Source organism: Oncorhynchus gorbuscha, linkage group LG04, assembly GCF_021184085.1.
Source record: "Oncorhynchus gorbuscha isolate QuinsamMale2020 ecotype Even-year linkage group LG04, OgorEven_v1.0, whole genome shotgun sequence".
Taxonomy (NCBI): domain Eukaryota; kingdom Metazoa; phylum Chordata; class Actinopteri; order Salmoniformes; family Salmonidae; genus Oncorhynchus; species Oncorhynchus gorbuscha.
Window position 1 is genome coordinate 31,089,817 of NC_060176.1, and position 14,915 is coordinate 31,104,731.

A 14,915-nucleotide genomic window follows, 5' to 3' on the forward strand; every position below is an offset into this window, starting at 1 on the left:
ATTCTCGCATAATTCATTTTACTGACAATATAGGTCCCACCATGTGGAACAAAAATGATCTGTTGGCATTTTTAAAAATTCTATGACTTTACTCCGATAAAAACTGTGGATGGAAACATAGTTAGTGTCTTTCTTGCAGTGGATTTACGTCATTCAGTGGTAGCGGCATTTGAGAAGCAGGCAGATCGTTTGTTGAATCCTGTGGCAGAGCAGATGACAAGGCACAGTATGTTTCATTGATGAGGTTCAGGCCCAGTGAATGCAGTGTCTGCCTCCCAAATGGCACCCTATTCCCTGTATAATACCCTACATTGACCAGGGAATGCAGTGCCTGCCTCCCAAATGGCAGCCCATTCAAAAGTAGTGTACTATTCAGGTCATAGGGCTCTGGTCAAATGTTAGGAATACTGTAGTTGTTGGGGTGTAGTGATGGAAACATTGCAACAAATGTTCAACTTGATTCACATATTCATCAACTATAAAATATGTCCATTACATGGGCTCCCAGGTGGAGCAGGGGTCTAAGACACTGCTTCTCAGTGCTAGAGGTGTCACTAGAGACACTAGTTCGATTCCAGGCTGTATCACGAACAGCTGTGATTGGGAGTCTGGGTTAGGCTTTGGCCGGGGTAGGCAGTCATTGTAAATAATAATTTGCTCTTAGCTGACTTGCCTAGTTAAATAAAGGTAAAATAAATAAACATGAGTAATTTGGTGAAAGCCTCGTCCTGATTTTTATGATTGAGTCCGCCAGGGCATCTTGGTGTTCGTTTGGGCATGTGTGGGTTAGGTATCCACTGGGAAACCTGTACTTAACAGAAGGCCAGCAGTGAAAGGAAATCAAAAACAGTATTACCCTCTTCCCACAATGACCTTTTTCAGTAAATCTCTCTGCTAGCTGAGCCAACCACAAAGAGGAAATATTGTCCAAACTGTTAAACAGGAGCGCTATTTGGACTTAAATATTCTCCAAAATCCCAGACCAAGTGCAACATAATTTTGATTTGTTTTCAATTGCTCAGGTTTACCATCAGAAAGAGTTTTGGTAGTTTTGCTCAGTGGTGGAAAATGTACCCAATGCTCATACTTGAGTAGAAGTAAATATTTTTTTAAATGTAACCTTTATTTAAATGTAACCTTTATTTAACTAGGGAAGTCAGTTAAGAACAAATTCCTATTTACAATGATGGCCTACACTGGCCAATCTCGGACGACGCTGGGCCAATTGTGCGCCGCCCTATGGGACGTCCAATCTAAGGTCATATGCACCCTGAAGCAGGTTCTCATCAAGGATTTGCCTGTATTTGGCTCCATTCATTCATTGTTCCCTCTATCATTACCAGTCTCCCAGTCCCTGCGACTGAAAAGCATCCCCATAGCATGATGCTGCCACCACCATCCTTCACGATAGGGATGGTGTTAGACAGGTGATGAGCTGTGCCTGGTTTTCTCCAGACATAGTGCTTTGCATTCAGGCCAAATTGTCAAATTTGTCTCATCAGACCACAGGATCTTATGCCATATGTGACTTGTTTCAGGAAACTATGCGCATGTCGTGGGTCACTACGACACGGGAGAGGTATTTGAACATAAAATGCAATAACAAACGTGTATGCCATCTGTAAATACAAATACATTTGTTAAATTACGAGCCTAGTTGGTTTAACCACAGAAAAAAGACAACAACCTTCCCGCTAACCACGATTGGCTGAGATAATGAGTGAGCTGGATATGCCGTGAGATGAGTTCTGTCTATTTGAGCTGGTCAGTATGTATAGGTAATCCAGTCTAAAGCGGTTATTTTACAAATATATCACGTAGTAGAACTGCATATGTGTTACTCTCCACTTTCTGGAGAACCTTGTTTTGATAATCAGTGGAATTAGAATATGATAACTAAGTATATGTAGAAAACACCTGTCTCCGGATTACGTCTTTAAACTAAGGGCAACCATGGCATAGGTGACAGGGAGAAGCATGCATCCATGATATATACAGGTAAAATAGTCTAGCTAACTACATTCAGATATTTACACATTACACATCTAATTTTGACAGAAAGTTATTTTAATTTCAAGATAAAGTGTACTTTTAGCTAGCTAGCTAACGTTAGCTGGCTGGCTCGCTAGGTAACGTTACATGTATGATCGTATGTCAGAGCCATTTGCTTTGCTAGTTATAGTCTAATGTTAGTTAGCTAACATTGAAACTGGTTGGTTAGCTACCTGCAGATTCATGCAGGGTAATAACGTCATGAGTTGGGATTATGGTTCATTGTTTACCTAGCTAGCTAGCTACATGGCTTCCCGAGTGGCACAGTGTTCTAAAGCACTACATTGCAGTGCTAGAGGCATCACTACAGACCCTGGCTTGTTCCCAGGCTGTGTCACAACCAATCGTGATCGAGAATCCCATAGGTTGGCGCACAATTGGCCCAGCGTTGTCCGGGTTAAGGGAGGGTTTGGCCGGGGAGGTAGGCCGTCATCACAAATAATAATTTGTTCTTAACTAACTTGCCTAGTCAAATAAACATTCTTAAAAGTCTCCTATGTGTAAAAGTACTCTTCTTGCGTTGTGTACAATCAGTCATCGACACGGAACTCCAACGTGTAGCACCAGTCATGGAGATTTATTCAGATAGGAACAGCACAAAATTGCACGTCATGCAATGCATGGCTCACCATCCAACTCTGCACTCACGCACGCTGGTTTGGTTCTTGTTCACTGGGCTAGTTACCAAAATAATACAATTACAATATACAAAATAATACTGTTAACAATGTACCTGATAGGAACAGCACAAAATTGTCATGCAGGTGAAAGAGGACCCAAAAGCGACTTGGCGAAAACAGAGTCTTTAATCCAGTAAAGTAAATGCAAACAAAAAAACACAACTTTCACTCGATATGACGAGGACAAACTGGAGACTCGAACTTGAACAGCAGGTGAACAGCAGGTTGCCTACAAAGGCACTTGAACCAGACAGACTCAGACACCTGCTCACCACGCAGCATCTGAGGAAAACACGACACGACAGGGCGATACACAAACACAGCACGGTGAATACTAAACAAGGAACCGACAGGACAGGAACGGAACACAAAGGAAGAAATAGGGACTCTAATCAGGGGAAAGGATCGGGAACAGGTGTGGGAAGACTAAATGATTGATTAGGGGAATAGGAACAGCTGAGCAGGAACGGAACGATAGAGAGAAGAGAGAGCGAGAGAGTGAGAGAGGGAGGGGGAGAGAGAGGGATAGAAAGAGGGAAAGAACCTAATAAGACCAGCAGAGGGAAACGAATAGAATGGGAAGCACAGGGACAAGACAAGATAATAAATGACAAAACATGACAGTACCCCCCCACTCACCGAGCGCCTCCTGGCGCACTCGAGGAGGAATCCTGGCGGCAACGGAGGAAATCATCGATGAGTGAACGGTCCAGCACGTCCCGAGACGGAACCCAACTCCTCTCCTCAGGACCGTAACCCTCCCAATCCACTAAGTATTGGTGACCCCGTCCCCGAGAACGCATGTCCATGATCTTATGTACCTTGTAAATAGGTGCGCTCTCGACAAGGACGGGGAGGGGGGCTGGAAGACGAACGGGGGTGCGAAGAAAGGGCTTGACACAGGAGACATGGAAGACAGGATGGACGCGACGAAGATGTCGCGGAAGAAGATTCGCACAGCGACAGGATTGACGACCTGGGAGACACGGAACGGACCAATGAACCGCGGAGTCAACTTACGAGAAGCTGTCGTAAGAGGAAGGTTGCAGTGGAAAGCCACACTCTCTGGCCGCAACAATACCTTGGACTCTTAATCCTGCGTTTATTGGCGGCTCTCACAGTCTGTGCCCTGTAACGGCAAAGTGCAGACCTCACCCTCCTCCAGGTGCGCTCACAACGTTGGACAAACGCTTGAGCGGAGGGAACGCTGGACTCGGCAAGCTGGGATGAGAACAGAGGAGGCTGGTAACCCAGACTACTCTGAAACGGAGATAACCCGGTAGCAGACGAAGGAAGCGACACAGTGAGCGTATTCTGCCCAGGGGAGCTGTTCTGCCCAAGACGCAGGGTTTCTGAAAGAAAGGCTGCAAAGTATGCGACCAATCGTCTGATTGGCCCTCTCTGCTTGACCGTTAGACTGGGGATGAAACCCGGAAGAGAGACTGACGGACGCACCAATCAAACGACAGAACTCCCTCCAAAACTGTGACGTGAATTGCGGGCCTCTGTCTGAAACGGCGTCTAACGGGAGGCCATGAATTCTGAATACATTCTCGATAATGATTTGTGCCGTCTCCTTAGCGGAAGGAAGTTTAGCGAGGGGAATGAAATGTGCCGCCTTAGAGAACCTATCGACAACCGTAAGAATCACAGTCTTCCCCGCAGACAAAGGCAGACCAGTAATGAAGTCTAGGGCGATGTGAGACCATGGTCGAGAAGGAATGGGGAGCGGTCTGAGACGACCGGCAGGAGGAGAGTTACCCGACTTAGTCTGCGCGCAGTCCGAACAAGCAGCCACGAAACGGCGCGTGTCACGCTCCTGAGTCGGCCACCAAAAGCGCTGGCGAATAGACGCAAGAGTGCCTCGAACACCGGGATGACCAGCTAACTTGGCAGAGTGAGCCCACTGAAGAACAGCCAGACGAGTGGAAACAGGAACGAAAAGGAGGTTACTAGGACAAGCGCGCGGCCGCAGTGTGCGTGAGTGCTTGCTTAACCTGTCTTTCAATTCCCCAGACTGTTAACCCGACAACACGCCCATAAGGAAGAATCCCCTCGGGATCAGTAGAAGCCACAGAAGAACTAAACAGACGGGATAAGGCATCAGGCTTGGTGTTCTTGCTACCCGGACGGTAAGAAATCACAAACTCGAAACGAATGCGAAAAACAACGCCCAACGAGCTTGACGGGCATTAAGTCGTTTGGCAGAACGGATGTACTCAAGGTTCTTATGGTCTGTCCAAACGACAAAGGAACGGTCGCCCCCTCCAACCACTGTCGCCATTCGCCTAGGGCTAAAGTATGGCGAGCAGTTCACGGTTACCCACATCATAGTTGCGCTCAGATGGCGACAGGCGATGAGAAAAATAAGCGCAAGGATGAACCTTATCGTCAGACTGGAAGCGCTGGGATAGAATGGCTCCCACGCCTACCTCTGAAGCGTCAACCTCGACAATGAATTGTCTAGTGACGTCAGGAGTAACGAGGATAGGAGCGGACGTAAAACGTTCTTTTAGAAGATCAAAAGCTCCCTGGGCGGAACCGGACCACTTAAAACACGTCTTGACAGAAGTAAGAGCTGTGAGAGGGGCAGCAACTTGACCGAAATTACGAATGAAACGCCGATAGAAATTAGCGAAACCTAAAAAGCGCTGCAACTCGACACGTGACCTTGGAACGGGCCAATCACTGACAGCTTGGACCTTAGCGGAATCCATCTGAATGCCTTCAGCGGAAATAAAGGAACCGAGAAAAGTAACGGAGGAGACATGAAAGAGCACTTCTCAGACTTTACGTAGAGACAATTCTCTAAAAGGCGCTGTAGGACACGTCGAACGTGCTGAACATGAATCTCGAGTGACGGAGAAAAAATCAGGATATCGTCAAGATAGACAAAAACAAAGATGTTCAGCATGTCTCTCAGAACATCATTAACTAATGCCTGAAAAACAGCTGGCGATTGGCGAGACCAAACGGCAGAACCCGGTACTCAAAATGCCCTAACGGAGTGTTAAACGCCATTTTCCACTCGTCCCCCTCTCTGATGCGCACGAGATGGTAAGCGTTACGAAGGTCCAACTTAGTAAAGCACCTGGCTCCCTGCAGAATCTCGAAGGCTGATGACATAAGGGGAAGCGGATAACGATTCTTAAACGTTATGTCATTCAGCCCTCGATAATCCACGCAGGGCGCAGAGTACCGTCCTTCTTTTTAACAAAAAGAACCCCGCCCGGCCGGAGAGGAAGAAGGCACTATGGTACCGGCGTCAAGAGACACAGACAAATAATCCTCGAGAGCCTTACGTTCGGGAGCCGACAGAGAGTATAGTCTACCCCGAGAAGGAGTGGTCCCCGGAAGGAGATCAATACTACAATCATACGACCGGTGAGGAGGAAGGGAGTTGGCTCGGGACCGACTGAAGACCGTGCGCAGATCATGATATTCCTCCGGCACTCCTGTCAAATCGCCAGGTTCCTCCTGAGAAGTAGGGACAGAAGAAACGGGAGGGATGGCAGACATTAAACACTTCACATGACAAGAAACGTTCCAGGATAGGATAGAATTACTAGACCAATTAATAGAAGGATTATGACATACTAGCCAGGGATGACCCAAAACAACAGGTGTAAACGGTGAACGAAAAATCAAAAAAGAAATAGTCTCACTGTGGTTACAGATACTGTGAGGGTTAAAGGTAGTGTCTCAAATCTGATACTGGGAAGATGACTACCATCTAAGGCGAACATGGGCGTAGGCTTATCTAACTCTCTGAAAGGAATGTCATGTTTCCGAACCCATGCTTCGTCCATGAAACAACCCTCAGCCCCAGAGTCTATCAAGGCACTACATGTAGCACCCGAACCGGTCCAGCGTAGATGGACCGACAAAGTAGTACAGGATTTTGATGGAGAGACTTGAGTAGTTGCGCTCACCTGTAGCCCTCCGCTTACAGATGAGCTCTGGCCTTTTACTGGACATGAATTAACAAAATGTCCAGCAACTCCGCAATAGAGGCACAGGCGGTTGGTGATCCTCCGTTCCCTCTCCTTAGTCGAGATGCGAATCCTCCCAGCTGCATGGGCTCAGACTCTGAGCCAGAGGAGGGAGATGGTTGCGATGCGGAGCAGGGAAACACCGTTGATGCGAGCTCTCTTCCACGAGCCCGGTGACGAAGATCTACCCGTCGTTCTATGCGGATGGCGAGAGCAATCAAAGAGTCCACATCTGAAGGAACCTCCCGGGAGAGAATCTCATCCTTAACCACTGCGTGAGTCCCTCCAGAAAACGAGCGAGCAGCGCCGGCTGGTTCCACTCACTAGAGGCAGCAAGAGTGCGAAACTCAATAGAATAATCCGTTATGGACCGTTCACCTTGGCATAAGGAAGCCAGGGCCCTAGAAGCCTCCCTACCAAAAACTGAACGGTCAAAAACCCGAATCATCTCCTCTTTAAAGTTCTGGAACTTGTTAGAGCAATCAGCCCTTGCCTCCCAGATAGCTGTGCCCCATTCTCGAGCCCGGCCAGTAAGGAGTGAAATGACGTAAGCAACCCGAGCTCTCTCTCTAGAGTATGTGTTGGGTTGGAGAGAGAACACAATCTCACACTGCGTGAGAAAGGAGCGGCACTCAGTGGGCTGCCCGGAGTAGCAAGGTGGGTTATTAACCCTAGGTTCTGGAGGCTCGACAGGCCAGGAAGTAACAGGTGGCACGAGACGTAGACTCTGGAACTGTCCAGAGAGGTCGGAAACCTGAGCGGCCAGGTTCTCCACGGCATGGCGAGCAGCAGACAATTCCTGCTCGTGTCTGCCGAGCATGGCTCCTTGGATCTCGACGGCAGTGTAACGAGCGTCTGAAGTCGCTGGGTCCATTCCTTGGTCGGTTCCTTCTGTCATGCAGGTGAAAGAGGACCCAAAAGCGACTTGGCGAAAACAGAGTCTTTAATCCAGTAAAGTAAATGCAAACAAAAAAACACAACTTTCACTCGATATGACGAGGACAAACTGGAGACTCGAACTTGAACAGCAGGTGAACAGCAGGTTGCCTCGGGAAGGCACTTGAACCAGACAGACTCAGACACCTGCTCACCACGCAGCATCTGAGGAAAACACGACACGACAGGGCGATACACAAACACAGCACGGTGAATACTAAACAAGGAACCGACAGGACAGGAACGGAACACAAAGGAAGAAATAGGGACTCTAATCAGGGGAAAGGATCGGGAACAGGTGTGGGAAGACTAAATGATTGATTAGGGGAATAGGAACAGCTGGGAGCAGGAACGGAACGATAGAGAGAAGAGAGAGCGAGAGAGTGAGAGAGGGAGGGGGAGAGAGAGGGATAGAAAGAGGGAAAGAACCTAATAAGACCAGCAGAGGGAAACGAATAGAATGGGAAGCACAGGGACAAGACAAGATAATAAATGACAAAACATGACAAAAATTGCACGTCATGCAATACATGGCTCACCATCCAACTCTGCACTCACGCACTACAAAATATATGAACCCCCCCAACAGACACAGTAAGTTGCTAGCTAGTACTGGCGGGAATTCTTTACAACAAAATACACAACAAATATTGTCCTAAAACCTCTGCATCTTATGTGTGATGTTCAAATAACATTTACAAACAATTTTATATAAATTGAACATTTTAAATCATCACTTGAGAGTATAAAAATCACTTTTGATGTACAGTGCTTTGCAACCAACAATAAACAAGTTGCAAAGGGAATCACCAATATAACCATGTTACATATGCAAACAACCATTTCAATATAATGTCACTGCTACACCTGTTGATAGACGTAGCTGGTAAATTCGATCTGGCAATCTACTTCAATTTCAGAGCATTCTCGTTTGAATGTGCCAGAGCGCAGAAAAACTGATGAATGTAGGAATGCTTAACACCTGTTGAATATTGCCTGTGTCAGTAAACGTTTTCAAAAAGCGTAAATTGTAAAAACAGCCAGCAGTTCTCTCATTTCTTTCTGGAAATAGCTAGCAAGCTAGCCAATGTTAGCCAGTTAGCTTGGGTGCTTGACTACTGTTAGAACAGTATGCTCGGATCAACCCTTTAAGAGATTGATGGGGCTAAAGCTAAAGCTAAAGAAGGTGTGAACGATGCTGAATGGGTGTAGACAAAGAGGTCTCCAGTAGGTACCAAAACATTCAAATGCCATATTCTCAAAAGTGAGGTTACAAGTTTATCAACTTTCAATGCAGAATTTACTTCCCATTGTTTCTAAAATGCAGTGCAATATACCCTTTTGTAGCTCTGTGTCTCTGCCTTTCTGCAAACTCCAGGCATGCTGTTATGTGCTTTTTCTCAGGAGTGGCTTCCATCTGGGGCCACTCCCATAAAGCCCAGATTGGTGAAGTGCAGATTGGTGCAGAGACTGTTGTTCTTATGGGAGGTTCTCCCATCTCATCCAAGGAACTCTGTAGTTCTGTCAGAGTGGTCATTGGGGTCTTGGTCAGCTCCTTGACTAATGTCCTTCTTGCCCGGTTGCACTGACAGGTAGCTCTAAGGCAGTCTTGGTAGTTCCATATGTTTTCCATTTCCCTGTGCTCTTGGAAATTAAAAATACTGAAGAAATTGTTTCATACCCTTCCCTAAATATGTATATGCCTCACTACTTATCAAAGGCAATTGGATGCACCTGAGCTCAATTTGGAGCGCCAAAGCAAAGGCGTGTGAATACTTACAGTACCAGTCAAAAATTTGGACACAGTTACTAATTCCAGGGTTTTTCTTCATTTTACTATATTCTACATTATATAATAAGAGTGAAGACATCAAAACTATCAAAAAAACACACATGGACTCATGAAGTAACCAAAAAAGTGTTAAACAAATCGAATAATATTTTATATTTGAGATTCTTCAAAGTAGCTACCCTCTGCCTTGATGACAGCTTTACACACGCTTGGCATTCTTTCAACCAGCATCATGAGTTAGTCACCTGGAATGCAATTAAAGTAACAGTTGTGCCTTGTTTAATGTTCATTTGTGTTGTGATAAGGTATGTTTGGTATACCGAAGATAGTCCTATTTGGTAAAATACCAAGTCCATATTATGGCAAGACCAGCTCAATTAAGCAAAGATAAATGACAATCCATCATTACTTTAAGACATGAATGTCAGTCAATGTGGAATATTTATGGAACTTTAAAAGTTTCTTCAAGTGCATTCTCAAAAACCATCAAGCGTTATGATGAAACTGGCTCGCATGAAGGATAGGAAGACCCACAGGAAAGGAAGACCCAGAGTTACCTTTGCTGCAGAGGATTCATAAGAGTTACCAGCCTCAGAAATCACCAATTAACTGCACCTCAGATTGCAGCCCAAATAAATGCTTCATAGAGTTCAAGTACAGACACATCTCAACATCAACTGTTAAGAGGAGACTGCATTCATCAGGCCGTCATGGTCGAATTACTGCAAAGAAACCACTATTAAAGGACACCAATAATAAGAAGAGACTCGCTTGGGCCAATAAACATAAGCAATGGACATTAGACCAGTGGAAATCTGTCCTTTGGTCTGATGAGTCCAAATTTGAGATTTTTGGATCCAACAGCTGTGTTTTTGTGAGACGCAGAGTACAGTAAGTGAACGGATGATCTCTGCATGTGTGGTTCCCACTGAGAAGTATGGAGGAGTTATGATGGTGTGGTGGTGCTTTGCTGGTGACTGTCAGTGATTTATTTGAAATTCAAGGCACACTTCACCAGCATGGCTATCACAGCATTCTGTAGCAATATCCCATCCCATGGTTTGCGCTTAGTGGGACTCTCATTTGTTTTTCAACATGACAATGACCCAAAACAAACCTCCAGGCTGTGTAAGGGCTATTTAACCAAGAAGGAGAGTGATGGAGTGGTGTATCAGATGACCTGGCCTCCACAATCACCCGACAACCCAATTGAGAGGGTTTGGGATGAGTTGGAATACAGAGTGAAGGAAAAGTAGCCAACAAGTGCTCAGCAATACTCCTTCAAGACTGTTGGAAAATCATTCCAGGTGACTACCTCATGAAGCTGGTTGAGAAAATGCAAAGAGTGCCTTGATGACAGCTTTGCACAAAGGGTGGCTACTTTGCAGAATCTCAAATATAGAATACATTTAGATGTGTTTAACACTTTTTTGGTTACTACATGATTCCATATATTTTATTTCCTAGTTTTGATGTCTTTACAATAATTGCACAATGTAGAAAGTAGCGGAAATAAAGAAAAACCTTTGAATGAGTAGGTGTTCAAACGTTTGACTGGTAATGTATGTAAATGACATATTTCTGCATTTCATTGTCAATAAATCCTGGAAACATTTTTGAAATCATATTTTCACTTTGTCATTATGGGGTATGGTGTGTAGATGGGTGAGGTAAACATTTTGTTTTCAATTTTAGACATTTGGAATTCAGGCTGTAACTCGACTAAATGTGGAATAAGTCAAGGGGTATGAATTCACATTGATTGATGTACCCGCTCAAGCAAGTAACTGGACCACTGCTACTCTAACTTCCAAGATGCATACAAGGCCAAACCCCCGCCCTCCCTTCGGCAAATCTGACCATGACTCCATCTTGTTGCTCCCCTCCTATAGGAAGAAACTAAAACAGGAAGTGCCCGTGCTTATGTCTATCCAACGTTGGTCTGACCAAACGGATTTCACGCTTCAAGATTGCTTCAATCACGTGGACTGGGATATGTTCTGGGTAGCCACAGACAATAACATTGATGTATACACTGGCTCGGTGAGTGAGTTTATTTGGAAGTGAATTGGAGATGTTGTAGCCACTGACTATTAAAACCTTCCCTAATCAGAAACCGTGGATTGATGGCAGCAGCCGCGTCAAACTGAAAGCACGAACCACCACATTTAATCACAGCAAGGCGACTGGAAACATGACCGAACACAAATAGTGTAGTTATTCCCTCCGCAAAGCAATCAAACAAGCAAAGCATCAGCACAGAGACAAAGTATTCACAATTCAACGGCTCAAACTAGAGACGTATGTGGCAGGGTCTACAGACATCAAGTGGCATATATTATTATTATTATTATATTACAAAAACAAAACCAGCCCAGTCGCGGACATCAACGTCTTCCTCCCAGATAAATTAGACAACTTCGTATTGAGCTTTGAGGACAATACAGTGCCACCGACATGGCCCGCAACCAAAGACTGTGGGCTCTTCTTCTCCGTGGCCAACATGAGTAAAACATTTAAACGTGTTAACCTTTGCAAGGCTGCAGGCCCAGACGGCATCCCTAGCTGTGTCTTCAGAGCATGCGCTGACCAGTTCGCTGGTGTGGGGGGAGCACCCCCCTATCCACATCGACGGGACAATAGTGGAGAAGGTGGAACATTTTATTCAGTTCCTCGGCGTACACATCACGGACAAACTGAAATGGTCCAACCACACAGACAGCTTGGTGAAGAAGGCGCAATAGCGCCTCTTCAACCTCAGGTGGCTGAAGAAATTTGGCTTGTCACTTAAAACCCACAAACTTTTACAGATGCACAATCGAGACTCCGGGATGCTGGCCTTCCAGGCAGAGTTGCAAAGAAAAAGCCATATCTCAGACTGGCCAATAAAAAGAAAAGATTAAGATGGGTAAAAGAACAGACAACGTACAGAGGAATTCTGCCCTGAAGGCCAACAGTCGCCTCTTCACTGTTGACATTGAGGCTGGTGTTTTGCGGGTACTATTTAATGAAGCTGCCAGTTGAGGACTTGTGAGGTGTCTGTTTCTCAAACTAGACAGAAATGTACTTGTCTTCTTGATCAGTCGTGCACCGTGGCCTCCCACTCCTCTTTCTATTCTGGTTAGAGGAAGTATGCGCTGTTCTTTTATCTTCTTATCGCTGGGGGGGTAGTATTGAGTAGCTTGGATGAATAAGGTGCCAAGAGTAAACTGCCTGCTACACAGGCCCAGAATGGAAGATATACATATCACTAGTAGATTTGGATAGAAAACAATCTGAAATTTCTAAAACTATTTGAATGATGTCTGTGAGTATAACCGAAGTCATATGGCAGGCAAAAACCTGAGAAAATATCCAACCAGGAAGTCGCACAGCCATTGAGGAGTGGGAAATCTGGGGTATGTAGGTTTTCAAGTCTTTGCCTATCCACAGTGTAAAATTTGGTCCGATTGCACTTCCTAAGGCTTCCACTAGATGTCAACAGTCTTTAGAACCTTGTTTCAGGCTTCTACTATGAAGGGGGAGCGAATAGGAGCTGTTTGACTAAGAGGTCTGGCAGAATGCCATGAGCAAAGTCATGCACGCGGCCGTGAGAGTGAGCTTTTTTCCTTTTCATTTCTAAAGACAAAGGAATTGTCCGGTTGAAACATTATTGAAGATTTATGTTAAAAACACCCTAAAGATTGATCCTATACATCGTTTGACATGAAGCTGACGTGTGTAACACTGAATCATCCACATACATAGACACACTGGGCAAGTCATTAGAAAATATTGAAAAAAGTAAGGGGCTTAAAACAACTGACCTGGAGAATTTGTGATTCTACCTCGATTATGTTGGAGAGGCTTCCATTAAAGAACACCCTCTGTGTTCTGTTAGACAGGTAACACTTTATCCACAAGATAGCAGGGGGTGTAAAGCCATAACACATACATTTTTTCCAGCAGCAGACTATGATCAATAATGTCAAAAGACACACTGAAGTCTAAGAAAACAGCCCCCACAATCTTTTTATCATCCATTTTACCCAGACAATCATCAGTCATTTGTGTAAATGCTGTGCTTGTTGAATGTGCTTTCCTATAAGCGTGCTGAAAGTCTGTTGTCAATTTGTTTACTGTAAAATAGTATTATATCTGGTCAAACACCTTTTTTTCCAAAAGTTTACTAAGTGTTGGTAACAGGCTGATTGGCTAAAATAGCTCAAATAGTCAACCATTCTTAGGTAGCGGAATGACTTTTGCTTCCCTCCATGCCTGAGGGCACATACTTTCTAGTTTGCTTAAATTGAAGATATGGCAAATAGGAGTTGACCACCATTTGCCTCATGCAGTGCGCCACATCTCCTTTGCATAGAGTTGATCAACTGTTGATTGTGGCCTGCGGAATGTTGTCCCACTCCTCAATGGCTGTGCGAATATTGTCGGGAACTGGAACACGCGATCCTACACGTCAATCCAGAGCATCCCAAACATGCACAACGGCTGACATATCTGGTGAGTATGCAGGCCATAAAAGATTTTCAGCTTCCAAGAATAGTGTACAGATCCTTGCGACATGGACGTGCATTATGATGCTGAAACATGAGGTGATGGCAGCGGATGAATGGCACGACAATGGGCCTCAGGATCTCTTCACGGTAATCTCTTTGCATTTACATTACCATCGATAAAATGCTATTTTGTTCATTGTCTGTAGCTTATGCCTGCCCATACCATAACCCCACCAACACCATGTGAACTCTGTTCATAACATTGACATCAGCAAACCGCTCGCCCACACGACGTCATACATGCCCCGTACAAAAAATGGGGTGCAATTGAACAAAAAATATGTTTGTTGCTCGAAACTCATCAGATCAGATCATTTATTTTCTAAAAAACTGTTTGAATTTAGGTGTGTTCCACCTCCTCATTCATTCACATAAAAATTATCATTTTTACTTTTGCGGACAATTACATTTTTGGGACATTTCTGACACGGACAGAATTCCCCAAGCACTTCCCAATTGTTTGTGCAGTTCACGTCTGCAGACATTTGCTCATCTCCCATCAGAACAGGATCTGCACACGTGTTCACATTTTTCATTTTCCATTCCACATTTCCATTGTAGCGTACTGTATGTATGGAGCATAATATATTTGTGTATATTCTTTATAACCGCGGACACGTGAGGTAAAGTTACTCATTTTATAACCTTTATGGTGTTATAGTCAATCGTGCTTATGTAGCTACATTTTTCTATTAGCTCTGTAAAACAATGCTAATTGTGTCAGGGAAGTATTATCTTGTGTTGTATTTTGAAGCTACCATGGCCTTAACTCCCAAGTGGCGCAGCGGTCTATGGCACTGCATCTTAGTGCTAGAGGCGTCACTACGTCACTACTGGCTCTGATTGGGAGTGCCATAGTGCAGCGCACAATTGGCCCAGCGTTGTCTGAGTTTGGTTGGTGTCGGCCATC